This window comes from Lagenorhynchus albirostris, chromosome X (genome assembly GCF_949774975.1).
Source record: "Lagenorhynchus albirostris chromosome X, mLagAlb1.1, whole genome shotgun sequence".
Taxonomy (NCBI): Eukaryota; Metazoa; Chordata; class Mammalia; order Artiodactyla; family Delphinidae; genus Lagenorhynchus; species Lagenorhynchus albirostris.
Window position 1 is genome coordinate 114,277,907 of NC_083116.1, and position 15,513 is coordinate 114,293,419.

Genomic DNA, 15,513 nt, shown 5'->3' on the forward strand with positions numbered 1-15,513 from the left:
CTCCTTAGAACTTAACATTACCAAAAGTACTTATATTTCTTGTTTATTACTCAGCCTTCCCTCCAAATATAAACTATATGAAAGAAGAAGAATTCTGACTGTTTTATGCACTGTTTTATCCTTTGACTAGAACAGGGATTTTAGTACTTCCTCTGTGTAAGACAGAGGAAGTACTAAATAAATACTGGTTGAGTGCATAAAAGTTGAACAAACCACCAGCAAAGAACACAGGATGTAGTCTTAATTAACTGATTGTTTTAACCTGAAGTCCTTCGGGGGGTGGGGGGGGAATAAACAAGCCAGGTGTCTTTTCTCCAGTAATCCATGTACAGCATATTACTGATGTTCTGTTCTTTAGTAGACTGTTCCTTTTGGTAGATAAGAAAAAATTCCTTTTTATCCAATCTCCTTTAACATTACTTGTAATGAGATTGTCTTACTGCACTTAACAGTTTAAAGTTGAATTCAAGATGTGGCGGGCAAAAGCGCATTAAATGTGTCAAAAGATATTTATGCATATAATTATATGATGAATTATGAATGGATGTGTTGAAATCACAATTCAATCCATAAAAATAGAAATGTGCTAAAATAAAAGGCCATTATGAAAGCATTGTTGATCCTCTTCTTAACCATGGCGATGCATGCAACAGTATTCTGTTTGGCTATAAAAGATTCCTTTTTCAGACAGTTGCCTGAAAAGAGCATTTGTCTTTCATTTTGTCCACAGATGTTCTGTTCAAACTCTATTCCCCCCTCTTCTGGATGAGGAAGTGAGGGGGAGGGTAATTTGGGTCATTCTTATCCTGAAACTTTCAGAAGCACTTATTTTAATTGTGGAAGAAAATGACAGTTTCTGTGTTACATTTTGAAAGCTCAGCTACTATTAAATTCTTCTCAAGTTGCAAATTGCCACACTTACAGAAAAATTTGCAATCAAAATACTCTCTTGTTGCAATATAGCAACTTCCTCTTACTGTAATTTTCTGCAAAGTTCCAAGATTTCTTCAGTGACTAGTCAAACCAATAGCTTATTTCTTATACATAAGAAAAGGTGCTTAGCAATTTGAAACTCTTGGGACAAATGACAACTATTTCCACATATTTAATCTTTTTAATAAACAAATAAACAAGAGCCTTTGAGATTTAAATACTTCACAAAGAAACGTATTTTCCCTTACTTTCTCATTATTTTGTGTCAGCAGAAAAAGTCTAAATATGAGCAAGTGGGGTAAGATGGTAATGGGAGTAAATAGTATATCAAGAAATCTTCCATGAACTGAACAAGTTTACTGTTGATGGTAGTCTTGCCATTCTAGTGCATGAGAGAGAAACTCTGCGTGGAATGGGGTGGGGATGAGGCACTGCATACACGCTGGGTCTTTGAGGGCAGTGGGTGAGCTTGCTCTGGATTCTGTCAATAAAGTTAACCTGACTTTATATTGACTGAAAATGGCTCTACACACACTCAAAAATAAGCATGCTTTGAAAAATAACAAGCATGCTAATAAATTATGAGTCAAACAAGAACAAAAAGGCAGTGATTGGGGGGAATTTAGAGAAGGTCAAACTCAGGTTGGGCAGGGTCAATGTTTCATCAAAAGAATATCATGCATATCAGATTCTGAAGGAGGGAGGTAAGTGAATCTTATACAAGATTCCATAAGGCAATTCCCCTTTCCTATTGGACAGTAAGTGGTAAGGTGGGAAGAAGAGCGATTATAGTGGTGAATGGTTAGGAAGGGTTACAAAAGTCACCACCCTTGGGAAACAGGAACTGTCATTCTTGGATCGTAATAATTATCATTTACTGAGGGCTTATGTGTGAGGCACAGTATTAGGGACTTTATATCAGTTATCAATCTTAATCCTTACAATAAATTTGTTCCGTGGTGATCATTAATGCCATTTTAAAGAGGAGAAAACTGAGAGTAAACAACTTGCTCAGGAGCTCACAGGTAGTGGCAGAGTCAAAGTTCAAACCCAGGTCTATCAATCCCAAAACCCGTTCTAACCACTCTGTGCAATATTGCCTCTCAAGCAAATATTCTGTAGTCATGGTAACCATGTGAGAGAAAAGAAAAACTGCTTCTGACATGAAGACATCCATTTATGAGAACCTCCCGTGTGATATAAGTACATTGCTATGTGGAAAGACTATAAAATAAAAAGATATTAGGATGAGACTTTTATATTAATGGAGATAATTCAAAGCAGTAACATCTTATCAATCTCTAATTTTCATGCTTTTGTCGATTTTAATTAGCAAGTTATACTGCTCTGTGGATTTAAAAAAAATTTGCAGGTTTTTTTTTCCACAGCCATTAATCATATCTTCATGAGAGGAAGGCTCATGTTAACATTTTAATTTTGCAAATGAGATAGAAACTAAGGTTCAGAAAGGTAATAAGGCTCAGCCAAGTTAGACAAGGATGGGACTGCAATCATATTTTATTCCAAACCTATTAACAGTGTTAATTGAACTCAGCACAACCATAAAACCCTATGTCAATACTGATGAGGAAACCAGTGATCCAAATAAGGCAAGCCTGCCTCTCCACTAATTCTTCACACAGGAGAAATCTCTTGGAGCTGATTCATTGTGTTATGCAATTTTCACTTGATACACTGCTGATTATTATACAATGCCTTAAAATTACTTGGTTCACTTTCTCAACGTGTGGTTTTTAACTACTGCATTAGTTTCCACAAAGGCAGAAACCATCTGCTTAGCTCACCACTCTCTGCTCAACTCCTAACACTGGAACTGACATATAATTTTCTATTGAAAGCATGAATCAAACAGTTAACTGACCACCTATGTGTGCGGACAGTGAGGCTATGAGTTATGGCATCTCATATGCAATCTGTCAGCACATCCTGTCCACTCTCCCTTCAAAACATATCCACAGTCCACGCCCTTCTCACCTCTTCCACTTTAGCACCCAGGGCTAAGCCCCTATCATCTCTCACCTGAATTGGCCAGATCCTATCTTGTCTTCCTGCTTCCACACTACCCCCAGCCACCTCTAGCCTATTCTCAACACACCAGCTGGAGTGATACACTTTGAATGTTTATGTTTCAGCAAGAACGGAATGCACAGTACCAGGAGAACAATACTGTGGTAGTGATCTGGAGACCTGACTTCTAGTTCTCCATATTCCAGTAATATGACTATGGACAAGTCACTGAAACTAATCTTGACCTCAATTTCCTCATCTGCAAGACCAGAGACTTGGACCAGACGCTCTTAGAATATCTCACAGTGCACTAACTGTACATGATCCTGACTTAAAGGGAAAAATGGCTAGTTACCAATGTACACCCAATTACTGATGTTTTAGGAATTATGTATACCTGCAATCAGTGTCAATCTTAACACAATGCTAGATTATTCACTGAAAGGCGCTTAGTTTATGCTTAAGCTCCACCATGTATGGAAAGTACTTATCACCAGCCATATTAGATACAGCTATTTTGGGGTGCTTGATTAATGTGTACAACATGAGACAGAGGCAGAAAGTTCAAATAGGTGAAAAGCAGAACTAGGACAGTACCTGCTCATGACACTTCTGTTTGACAAACTGTCGACATCTAGGTGTCAGAGAAATCAGGGTAGGCTTGCCCATCTTTTATGACAAAGAAACGTTTATGACCAGAAAAAATTGAGAGAACCAGATTTGCCTCCTGATGGCTACTAAATGACAAGGAAATAAATTATATGTAAAAGAAAAGAGAGAAAAAATAATACAAAAGAATCACCTCTAATGAAGAATGTACAAAACCTAAGAATCTCAAATAAAGTCAATGTATATGGCATGATAATTTTGTCAGCAGTTTTATGACAATCAAAATTACTGGAAAATTTTCTGGCTACTGACTTTATGGCTTCATTTTTAAGAATCTGAAACTAAAGAGTTTTGGGTCACCTTCATTTCTAGGTTTGTTGCTCTGACAGATTGTACATATTTTCTCATCATGGAATTCTTGCCATGTCATTGTAATTCGTTCCAAGAATGCCAGTTTTTCTCTAAATACCTTTATGGCTAAGAGTATGTTTATCAGGCTCTTATTCTGAGATCTTTGCTCTTATAGAATAGATAAGCTCTCCCAGACAACCACTTCAAATGTTTCTACATCGGCTAGTTTAGCTGCAGTTTTCTTGATCCAGAGATTGCTTTTCCTTAACAGAAAATCTCTCAAAGATAACATTGGATAAAAATCAAAGTTAAGTTTAGGAAGTTTCAAAAGTCACTATATGCAACTCATTTTATAGTAAAATAACTGAGAGATAAATCATACTCTTCCTTCTCTTCCATACTGAACCATCTAGTATGACATGATTTTAAGACTAAAAAAGCAAAATTGGTTTTATCTAACAGAAGGGAAAAAAGAACTTGATGGGGAGATTTTTTTAAAAAAATTTGTGTTTGCAACAGGAATCAAATCATCATGATGCTGTCAATTTAGATGGCATTTTCCATAGTCCTCTTTGCAGTGCCATGCTCATTTTGTAAATGAGAAAACTGAGTAAGAGAAAGCAAGCAATTTATGCAAGCTCAGATATGAAAAATTAGATTTCTGCGGGGCCTGATGTTTGCTGCCACTTCTCCAGAACTCGTTGCCTCAAATGCACCTAGATTAGGGTCTGGCTTGTTCTCAGCCCACTGGTGAGGACATTTTGGTAGTATGGTTGGAGGAAGGATGCTAAGAATATTTGTGCACTACCATAGTGCCAGACACTGTATCAGATACTTTATATACATCATAATCACAGGGAGCCAAAGCTCTTACCCAATTATAAAAATATATATGGGGGGCACAAGGGAAAAATACAACCTCCTCAAAAATATTTTACTAGCAAACAAAGAAGTGAATTTCATATGGCTGTTTCTTGTATCAGCCATCTGATAAAAATTGAGGACATGATGCTAAAATGCAACTAAGTGAAGGAGATTCAACAATTGGCTAAGATAAGATGGTCTAGGTACATAGATTTCTGGTACTCTTCCTTAAACAGAGTATGCAAAGAAATTCTTTAAAGAATTGCCTTACGTGTTTTAGCAAGTAGAAACCTCTTTAGGTAAATTAGACATTTTATCCTAATTATTACTTATACTAGTCAATCTTTTGATTTAAGATAGATAAAAGACAATTTGAAGTTATATTTTCCTATATGCTCTGGGGAATTAAGTAAGTAGGCTGTGGGGATGATACCTCCATAGACGTAGGCTGCACCTTGAGTCCACTCCAAATTTATGATCATTTAGAATTTTTCACTTTACAACTGATCCTCATACAGACTGTCACTAGAATTTTCAAAGCAGGTTTTACCTGGTAGGTACCTATAGTGCCAACAGAAAAGGAAACCTCAGTGTGGTGGTTATCTACTATGTCAACTTAGCAAAGCTGTAACTATTTATTTCAGAATTCCTCTCCCTGTCTGGTGCTAGTTAGGGCTGGCCAATGTAAATTTGTGTGAATTTTGGAGAATACAAGCGAAGCAGCAGCCTTTCTGCCCTGAAGGTCAGCGTAGGGTGCCGGTCAGTGCAGCAGCGCACACATACTGCCACTTTTCTGCTGGCTCACCTTGCTGGGATAGGTTAGTAGGCAGGCGTGCAATTCCTTCAGCTCCTCTAAGTCCTGGACCAGGAGCCTGTAAATCTCCACGGCAAAGGGCACCAGCTTCGTTTTGAAGCTGGAGGCAGGCTTCCAGTCTGCTCATGGATTCTAGTTTGTCTTGCTCTCCCTGGCTTCACATCTAGATTTTCTTCATGACCACTGGCTCTGCTGAGGTTCTTCACCAGCTCCTCAGCTGAGTAAGATCTAGTCCTTTATTCCATGCCACTTAGCACTTCTGCTTCCCTGACTGAACCCTAGCCGATACGTTCATTAATGCCCAGAGAGGACAGATGTTCTAGTCCTAGAAGCCTTTCTGATTTGCTCATCAGGAAGCAAATCCCCATCCATGTAAATGAATCCATTTCCTTTCTGTATGGCCTTAAGAATAGTTACTATGTGCCCAGCACAGTGGAACAAACTTTATATAGAGTGTATGATTTACTTCTGAAATACCCGAGTGAATTAAGTATTATTATCCTCTTTATACTGATGAGAAAATGAGGTTCAGAAATGTGTCTGAGTTCAAACAGTTCATGTTCTATTAACTACAGCATTATTCTTGGCCATCTGAATCTTAGAAAAGACAATTATTTTCTTTAATGTTGGGCCCTTTTACTTGGAGGTGGTTAGATACAACAGCCATTGTCTCTTGAGGCCACTCTGAATTTATGATAATAAAAGAAAACACAAGAAGGTAAATTATTCTCCTATTTTGAGTTTCAGGAAAGTTTGCATCTAGTTAATCTAAAATTATGTGCATATAAAGAACAGGGATTGAAACACATCTATTTCTCAACATTGCAGATTGTTTTGGGTTCAAGTCTATTAGGATACTGTTTTGGCCTAATCTGATACTTGTAGAGATGCTAAGAAACAGATTTAGCAGTATTATTTAGAGCTGAGACTCTAGGTTGAGCTCATGCACTTGGACTGCTGTCAGTTGCTGTCTGATCCAAAAGCCAAAGAAGAATCCCTTGAAGGCTACAAACAATTTAACACTGTTCTTGGAAGTTATCTTCAAGAAACTAGAATGTAACAGTAGTCAATAATTGTGCCTTAAACTTCATTCTCACATGAGATCTGGGCCAAGAGATTCAGACATGTAGTGCATTAAGAGGAATCTTTGGATGAGATTTGGGTATATACAGCAAATTATTAGGCCTACAGTTTTGCAGAATTGGATGGGTGCTGAAACCATCCAGGAAGTAATGTATTTTAGGAGTTGAATGAAGAAGATAATTTGATATAGGTTATGGCCCTTCAATCAGAAGAGGTTTTAAACAGTTCTAGGGGTAAAATAATTTTACCTGGAGTTTCATTAAACCTGAGATGCTTGATGAAATGAGTTATGGTGGTGAGGTAATATGGTTAGAAGTGATTATGGGAGCAAAAAAGTTCTACTGCCAACAAAACTTGAGGAAATTTTCTGAGGTTATAAAACTGGGAGAGACAGGCCTACAACATGAAAGAGAATGGGGTTTCTTTAACCTCTCTGATCAAGTGCCTCTCATCAGAATTTAGGTTTTATTTTTTTTTTAGAAGGCAACAAGGAATTTGTAATAAGATTTGAATTTAATAAATTTCAACTTAATAAATTCCAAATTCAATTATTCTGTGTCCTGTTTTGCATGATGCCTCACTAATTAAGCCGGATTTTGTGTTTTCCTTCCTGGCAGCCATTATCTAACCAGGAACTAGCAGAATGAGGCCCCCATTGGCTCAAACATGAAACTGAAAAGGACTGCGTTTACATAATCTGTTTTATACAGTGTAAGCAGAAACCTCTCTCAAGAGGAAGGGCGTATTAGTGAATCTTTTTGTTTGTTTGTATAATGCTTAATTTATTAAACTTAAAAAAATTTATGAAACAAATTTTTCAAACATTTAAACAATATTTTCACAATTAATAAAATTTATGAATTTTAATCAGTCTCCTAGGAATTCCATTAAGTCACAAGCCCTATACATTAAATATTTTACATGCTGCCAACACTTTAAAGGCACCACAGAACGTAATAATAAAAGTCAAATGGATTACTCTTGCACTTAAGCAATATAAAAGTGCAATATGTTTGGTCCTTTTTTCAGTATTTCTGTACTTCTTTTTTGGAAGTCTTTTAATGATTAACTAATTTCCTTTAATAGTTATAGGAATATTCAGATCATCTACTTCATCTTGGGAGAGTTATGTAGCTAGTGGGTTTTGAGGAATTGGTCCATTTCATCTAAACTGTTAAAGTTAAGTGCAGAGAGTTGTTCATAGTATTTCCTTGTTATTCTTTAAATGTCTATGAGGTTTGTAGTGATAACCCCTCTTTCATTCCTTATACTGGTAACTTTAGTCTTCTCTTTTTCCCGTTGTCAGTCTTGCTAGACATTTATCAATTTCTTTTTTGATTTTTCAAAAAAATTTACAGCTTCTGATTTTCTCTACTATGTTTTCTGTTTTCAAATTTCATTTCTTCTCTCTATTGTCTTCCATATGCTTACTTATTTCTTGTTTTTCTTTTTCTAATTTCTTGAGGTGACAACTTTCTCCTTTTCTTTTCTTGATTTTTTTGGCCATGCCACATAGCTTGCGGGATCTTAGTTCCCTGACCAGGGACTGAACCCGGGCCCTGGCAGTGAAAACGCCGAGTCCTAACCATTGGACCAACAGGGAAGTCCCTCTCCTTTCCTGAGATAAGTATTTAGTGCTATAAATTTTCCCTTATGCATATGTTGTGTTTTCATCTTCATTCAGGTCAATTTTCCTTGAGATTTCCTCTTTTACCTATGGATTATTTTAAAATGCGTTCTTTAATTTCCAAGAGGTTGGAGACTTACTTGTTAACTGTTATTGATCTCCAGTTTGATTCCATTATGGTTAGATAACATACTTTGTATGATTTCAGTTCTTTTAAAATTAAGGTTTATCTTATGACCTAAGATATGGTCTATCCTGATGACTGTCCCACGCACACTTGAAAAGAATGTGTATTCTGATGTTTTGGGGAGTCAGATACTGTTGGTGGGTAGTCGTTCAGCACTCTATACCCTTGCTGAGTTTTTGTTTAGTGGCTCTATGAATTACTGAGAGGGGTGTTCAAGACTTCAACTATAATTATAGATTTGTCAATTTCTCTTTTCAGTTCTGTTGGACTTTGCTTCTAGTATTTTGAATCTCTTAATGCATATACATTTAAGATGCATATAAGATTTAAGATGCATAAAAAATTTAACATTTTTATGCCTTCTTAGCGAATAGATGCTTTTTACACCTGTTGCGGTGGAGGAGGAGCATGATTTTTCTTAATGGTTTTCACTAAAATAACTATTAGTATAAATGGGTCAGTAAACACAAGTGAATTTTCCTCCTAGGCTTCTTCATGGACTTGCATTCTATAAAACTGTTTCATATTTATAGACAAGAAAAGCCAAGATTTCATTCCTTCTACTTTTTAAAACCACATAACCGTATTTAAGGCAGTGGGTCTCAACAAGTTTTGATTGTGACCCTCTTAGGCCAGTAGGCCTTGTGGTCCATTTGTCCCTACTTTCCAATGGAAAATTAACTAGGTGATACCAATAGAATATGACTGTAAGTACTGTAGGGTATGGATAATTCATAGTATCATTTTTAGAAAATCTGGGTAATGTGAATTACAACATGCTAGAAAGGTAAAGCAAGCAACCTAAAGCAAACTAAGGTCAATAGTCTAATGATAATATATAATTAAAAAAAGCAACTGAAAACTATAGGTAACTTAAGAAAATCCTGCTGATGTACCAATATAGCATTCCTCCTGAAAACTGTGGGAACCAGAACCATCTACACTTGGGCTTGAGCAATAAGAGCACCACTGTACTGTTGGTTGCATGGATACTAGGCATCTTGGAAAAATAGTGAATTAGAATATTGAGTAAACTCTACTAATGCATTATTTTATGATTATTCAATTTATAACCTTTTAAACTCATTTAGTAGGTTACTAATAAGCAATATCTAGTCACAAGTGAAAATTAAAGTCTGTGAAATTACGTGTTATTTGCCCATAAGAATCAAAGGAAGGACTGTCATTTCTGCATAAAGCCTCAGTCACCAGGAGCCATTTGCTAAGGACAGCCCAATAGTTTGAGAATCACCACTCTAGGGAAGTGCTCCAGTGGGAAACACGTGTCACAGTCCAGGCTGTTCCCATGTAGGCTTTGCCAGTGCTACTACGAATTTGGCATTAACACTCTAGAAATTGTGAAGTCATCCACAGGAACCAGAGAATACGTATGATATAAATACAATAATATTTAGAATGGATATCTGCATGCACCCCGGTGAGGAGAAACATCATGTCACACTGTACCATGGCTGTCATCTAGGTGAGTAAAGTCAAAGCGTGGAGAAAGTGGTTATTATAAACAATTGTTAGCTCAGAGATGGTTATCTAGCCACTGAAACTAACTGCCCTCTTATTTTAGCTACATTGATCCTGAAACAATGCAGCTAAGACAGGCCTATATTAGACAAACCAATCTTTATAACTGTAGATAAATTTAATTATAAATGTTTATAGGCTGCCAATATAGCATATTTTTCATCTTCGTGATAATAATAGCTCTGGCTTCTCTAATAGATGGTAAAATCCTTATGAGTAGACATGACTTTACATGACTTTATTCATCTAAAAATGTGAGTTTTGGAGTCAGACTGCTTGTACTCATATTTCAAGTCTGCTACTTTCTGGCTGTATGACCATGAGCAAGGTAAACTCTGTGTTTCAGTTCTTCAAAATAGATATAATAATAGTAGCAACCTCAGAAGGTCAATTTGAAGGTTCAATGAGATAACGTATGTAAGTTCTTAGCATAGGACCTTAGTAAGCGATAGGTAAATGTTAGCTATTATTATTAGTAGCAGTGGCAATATTATTATTATTTATATATATTCCACAGCACTTATTGGGCCTTAAAGATAGTTGGCACTACTAGAATTGCTGTTGAGTTTCTGCTAAATTATGTTATTTTTTGAGGGGCAATTTGAAACACTTGGGATAAATGATAAATACTTCTATATATTTAATTTTTTAAATAAACAAACAAAAGACTTTGAGATTTAAATATTTCACAAAGAAAAGTATTTTCCCTTTCTCATTATTGTGTGTAGGCAGAGAAAAAGTCTAAACATGAGTAAGTGGGGTAAGATGGTAATGGGAGTAAATATTAAATCAAGAAATCTTCCATTTACATGAAATAACAGCATAGAATTGAACAAGTTTACTGTTGATGGTAGTCTTGCCCAGCTGGTGTATGAGAGAGAAACTCTGCCAATGTTCAAATCCCAGCTCCACCACTTAACTACTTATTGTTAGTGCCTCAGCTTCCTAATCTGTAAAATGGGGATAATACCAGCACCTTTCCTCATAGGTTTTTTACGAGGATTAAGTGAGTTAAAATTTGCAAATTACTTACAATAGTGTCTGTTTCATAATGTTTATTTACTTGTTAAATTTTTAAAAATAAGATGTCTTTTAACAGCTCTCCACCTCCTTCCTCCAGAAGCTCCACCAAAAATCCTTTCACAATTTGATGGAAATGGCTAAGAGTACTTATCAGAAGTGAAATAGTAACTGAGTGTTTGCAGTTATATCCTAAATAACTAAGACAAGCCAATGTTGGAACGTTATGAAACAAATCATCCAGATTTTTTAACACCTACTCAAAATCTGTTTTACATAAGCCACCTAAAATCACATTATTCAGTTTATGAAAGTGTACCTGCATGTTGCCTAGATCCATATCAAATTTTACTTTTCTGGCTTCTCAGCATGTAGATTTAAAATAAATTATTATTTTGTTTATGGATTTAGTTCAGCAGCTTTAATGTGAGAGCAAGGTGCCATATGTATATCATATTAAGCAAAAAAAAAGTCCTGATTCTAATCATCCCTTATCTAAAGGCTTTCATCACTACATTTGGATTTCACACACACACACACACACACACACACACACACACACACACACATCAGACACTGCTGTCTGCCTTTGCTTCATGTGCTCTCAGGTCAGACGAGGGTTTTGGCAGCTAACAACTCCAGTTTCAGACAGAGAATCAGTGAGTAGGTAAAATAAAGTTATACTCTTTTGAAAAATACCATCACATGCTTGGCTGACAGGCATACTGCGACCTCCATAACGAGAGGGCAGTGATAGGAAGAGAGCAAGAACTAGCTGGAGTGGAGGAGATGAGGCCAGGCTGAGGGGGAGCTAATCCTGTTGCCCTGGTGGCACCTGTGGAGCAGAGCAGTCTTGTAAATCACCCTGATTAAAGGTACAAACTGGGACCTGCTTTGAGAGGGAGCCCAACATGGTGAGTGTAAATTACTAGGTGATTCCAATACTCTCTTAAATGGGTGGGTGGTCAGAGTTAGGCTCCACATGGTCTGTCGTCTGTATCAGTAAACCAGCCAAACCCTCGTTGGAGGAGGCGCCAGTAAGGGCAGAGTTCCCATCTTTGGAGTGAAATGGAAACCTAATCGATAAAACAAAGTAGAATTTAGTCATGTGGACTAGACAAACATGATAGAAGACATTCAGAGCCCTATGCCTCTCCCCAGGCACATGGGACACTGAGCCTATGGTAATAGGTTCCTGATGGTTCCCACTCTGAACACACCCCAACTGAAGGTCGGCTTGTACTGGGCAGGGCTGGTCATGGAGGTGGCTCTTGTTTTTGCAGGCTGAGGACATCAGCTGAGAGATACTGAGAAAGGCATTGAAGTTCCTGTCGCATTTCACTCACTCATTCATTCATTTATTCATCACATTTTTATTGAGCACTTGTAAGGTACTAGATTTAAACTAGGTACTAAAATATAGTGCTGAACAAAATGGAGAAACTATCCTTTCCTGTCATGGACACGGACATGCCCTCTCTACCATATATAGTGAAGAAAGATACTAAGCAGATAATCACACAAATAAATACGTAATTATGAATCGTAAGAAAGTTTTCAAAGAAAATATACAGGGTGCTAAGAGACTATAATAGGAGAAACTGATTTAGTTTAGGGTGTGGTGGTCAGGGAAAGTCTCTCTGCAAATTCAGGTTTAGATAGGAGTCAGCCAGGGGGAAAGATGGGGTAGAAGCATTCTCAGTAGAGGGAGGGACATGTCAAAAAGGAAAGAGGTGGCAAAGACTGGTTATAATTAGGGTAGTTAGAGCATAGTGAATGATTTCTTTTCAAATAAGTTTAAGAAAAATACATAAATTGGAATAACAAATATATGGAATTAATAAAAAATAAAATTATGTATTTTACAATACCATAAACTTCTAAATCTTCTTTATTATTATATAAACATTTCTGCTATAATTGCTAAGAGGAATGAGTCATGCTGAAGTCAAACTGTATTTGCCTGGCTTTGTGTATTATTAGGCTGCTTTCCAGAACAGACTAACGGGGATTATAATCTAGGAGCTTAAAAAGGAACACCCTGCACACACACACACACACACCTTTAGTAAATTGTTTAAGGGTATTTAATGCTGATATGATCCTGCTATTAAATTCAACTAAATTTTCTCCAAATTTCAACCTAGACCACATGGAACTAGTATTATGATAGCAGCCTTACGAAACTCATTATTCCATCTTTATAATCCTCTTCCACTTAAGTCCTATTTCATTAAAAATAGTTGTGCTATCCAAAGGAATAATTGGTAAGAATGAAGATTAATGGTTCATCATGAAGGTGATTGGATTACATATTGATACTGATCTTGTGTTTCTAAAAATATTAACATAAGTAAACATTTTTTATTTTAAATAAGTACATATATACAGATTAAAAAATAAAACAAAAATTCCTGTGAAATATAAAAAGCAATCATTTAAATATATTTTATTTTGCCTCCCAGGTCCAGGCAATTTTAACTATAGTACCCTGTAGTCTCAGTAATATATCATGCTGAATAACTACTTGTGTTTTATAACAGCAGTAGCTCTGTATGTTTTTCTGAACTTAATAAAAAAATAGTAATATAGAGCAAAAGAGAAACCTGGGTAGAAATCAATCCACCTACGAGAAATGTTATTAAAATCAACATATGAGCGCACGTTTCTTCAAGTGAACTTTTTCAAAATTCACTCATTTAGTTATTAAAGCACTAATTCATTTGTGTATGTAATGCCTACCATGCATGGAGGACCAGGGCAGAGTGTGGAAAGATCCCTGCAGTAGGTGGTTTGGGTTCTAGTTCTTACTCTTACACTGTTTTGCAACACAGCTTTGGGTAAATCACTTTTTTGAGTTTTGAGTTTTGTCATTTGCAAACACGGTTGTTGTGAGGTTTAAAAGACGTAACAAATGTGGAAACTCCCTTGATAACTGTAAAAGTACTAAATAAATGCAAGTAAAGTCCTCTAAGGAACTTAAGAGTCTAATAAAAAACTCACCAATGAATGTTCTTTCTTTTTGAACACTGGTTATAGACATTGAACATACACTTTGGGGCTAACAATTATTTAGCTTCTTTTAAACCAGAGAATAGTTAGAAAATGTCCAGCTTTTCACTCTGAAATTAGTGGGTTAGTGTTACATGGGAGGACTTCCTCCATGATTAACAATATTCCTTACCCTGTGCTGTCTCTCTGTTAAAAATTAGTTGGGATAAATATCATGTATCTGGGAAATCCCTGTTACAGACTCAGGATATAGAATAAAAATAGGAGGCAAAAGTAGGCTCTGCTTTCTTTCTTGGAATAAACTTCTAGAAGTGAAGTTACTAGACCAGGTTCTTTGCACACTTAACTAAATAATGCCTTTCAGAAAGGTGGTAACAATTTATAGATAATACTAGATAATACTCACAATATTCCTGATTAGCAGTTTTACCTTTTACTATCTTCCATAATTTAATTACTCAAAATTCACAAGACTCAGCTATTTTCCTTCCTCACGCAGTATATTCCTGTCTGGACGTGCACGACAGGATGGCACAGGCTGAGTGTTTAAATGAGCCTTCAATGGCTTACCGTTCCTCTTACGGCAAATCCAAACAGTTTAATAGTTTACACGCTCTGGGTGAAGTGGCCTCTTCTTTCCTCTCTAGCTTCATCTCTCACCACCAGCTTCTCTCTTGAATAGGCCAGCTGTCTCTTATGTTTAGATCTTTGTTCAGGCTATTACTTCTGACTAGAACACCAGCTTCTCAGTGTGAAGATAGCATTTCTGACTAGTGATAGCAAAAGTGGCCCCCACCATACAGCTATGAGTATTGATTTCAGAATGACTGCAAATGTCTATGGAAAAAATAATAACCTGATTTGCCACTTATTCAAAGTAGCAGGTTTTGATATGTGCATTATTCTCTTGGAGAGGAAGAGGCTGGTGGTATGTAATGGGGGACAGGAGAGGATAGAGAACGAGCACCCAAGAGTGCTAACTGCACTCCTATGTCAACCCAAATATGAAAACATATTTCTTCATTTTCATTTTATGAGAGACCTAGCGAATAAGTAATTAGATGATTTAAAAGATATACTCAGGAAAGCAACTCAACTATGAGTTGTTAAAATCTTTCACATCTTGTATATCTAGATGGTCTGTCTTCCACAGCAGTGACAGATTAAATTTTTTGATGCTGTATACACTAAGCACAGTTGTTCAACTCACTTAAAAGCCTGTAGTCCATATTTTTCAAGGGCTTCTAATAAGAAGCACAACAAACTCCCTTTTAACCAAAATGTCATAAAATGGGTTGACTTTGTGATTTGAATGTTTTGGCTAACAAGATTCTCAGCCTCCACAATGCCATTGTCCTAGTTTCTCATCATCCATCTGGCCTTAATGGCCCTGCCTTTGGCCTCACATCTCTTGATTGATGCTCTGCACCAGAGAGATCCTATAGG

The 15,513-nt window shown here is 36.5% G+C and overlaps 1 protein-coding gene across 4 annotated transcripts in view; it reads right to left on the minus strand.

Moving 5' to 3' along the window:
* Positions 1–15,513, minus strand: part of CNKSR2 (connector enhancer of kinase suppressor of Ras 2) — a 258,143-nt gene that overhangs the window by 69,098 nt on the left and 173,532 nt on the right. The window lies entirely within an intron of this gene.